The sequence below is a fragment of the Camelina sativa genome, chromosome 11 (assembly GCF_000633955.1).
Source record: "Camelina sativa cultivar DH55 chromosome 11, Cs, whole genome shotgun sequence".
Lineage (NCBI taxonomy): Eukaryota > Viridiplantae > Streptophyta > Magnoliopsida > Brassicales > Brassicaceae > Camelina > Camelina sativa.
Window position 1 is genome coordinate 39,238,344 of NC_025695.1, and position 926 is coordinate 39,239,269.

The 926-nt window shown below is 38.1% G+C and overlaps 2 protein-coding genes across 2 annotated transcripts in view; one reads left to right on the forward strand and one right to left on the reverse strand.

Annotated features, from left to right (window-relative positions):
- The window catches only part of LOC104725577 (bidirectional sugar transporter SWEET10-like), a 10,791-nt gene that overhangs the window by 4,364 nt on the left and 5,501 nt on the right, over positions 1 to 926 (reverse strand). The gene's annotated exons all lie outside the window — the stretch shown is intronic.
- The window catches only part of LOC104725579 (protein MICRORCHIDIA 4-like), an 8,439-nt gene that overhangs the window by 4,151 nt on the left and 3,362 nt on the right, over positions 1 to 926 (forward strand). The gene's annotated exons all lie outside the window — the stretch shown is intronic.

Sequence of the window (926 nt, forward strand, 5' to 3'; positions counted from 1 at the left end):
CTATGAAAGAAGAGGTTCTGAATGGTGTCCAATAATGAGGTCTTCGGTTAGTGATTGGGATAAAAATGTGGACACAGTGGTTCAATGGTCGCCGTTTGCTACCGAAGAAGATCTTCTTCGTCAGGTAAAGCTCTTTCCTTTGTTACATGAGAGCCTTTATTACAAGGAGAAGCAAAAGAAAAACAAAGGAGTCGGTTCCCAAACGCTACTACTTCTTTACTAATATGTGAGAATTTTCCCACTAATCTTTTGCTCTGATTATTGTAGTTTAATCTAGTGAAGAATCATGGCACAAGGATAATCATATATAACCTCTGGGAAGATGACCAAGGAATGCTAGAACTTGATTTTGACACTGATCCACATGTATGTGTTTTCATTGCTGGATATACATAGATTACGTTCTGCAATGATGCAGAAGCTTCTGTGTCCATATAATCTACGTATGGTTTGTTGCAGGATATCCAGCTTCGAGGGGTCAATCGGGATGAGAAAAATATTGATATGGCTTCTCGATTCCCTAACTCTAGACACTTCCTGACATACAAGCACTCACTCAGGGTATAAATATTCTTTCCCTAGTTGTGGTAATTTTCGAAGTTAGTTTGGTTCAGTCTCCTGCTAAAATCACTATGATAGTTCTTAAATGATTGAAACTGGCGAATCTGGTGGTGGGTAGAATTTGAATGATTATGAATCTCATTAGTTGTTGGCTGCATTGTCGTTTCTCTTATTTGTTACCATTTTCATGTTCACAGAGTTACGCATCTATTCTCTACCTAAAGATTGCAAATGGGTTCCGTATCATTCTGCGAGGAAAAGATGTTGAGTATCACAACATAGTAAATGACATGATGCATACAGAAAAGATTACTTATCGACCAAAAGAAGGGGCTGATGGATGTGCTAAGTACTCAAATGTATGT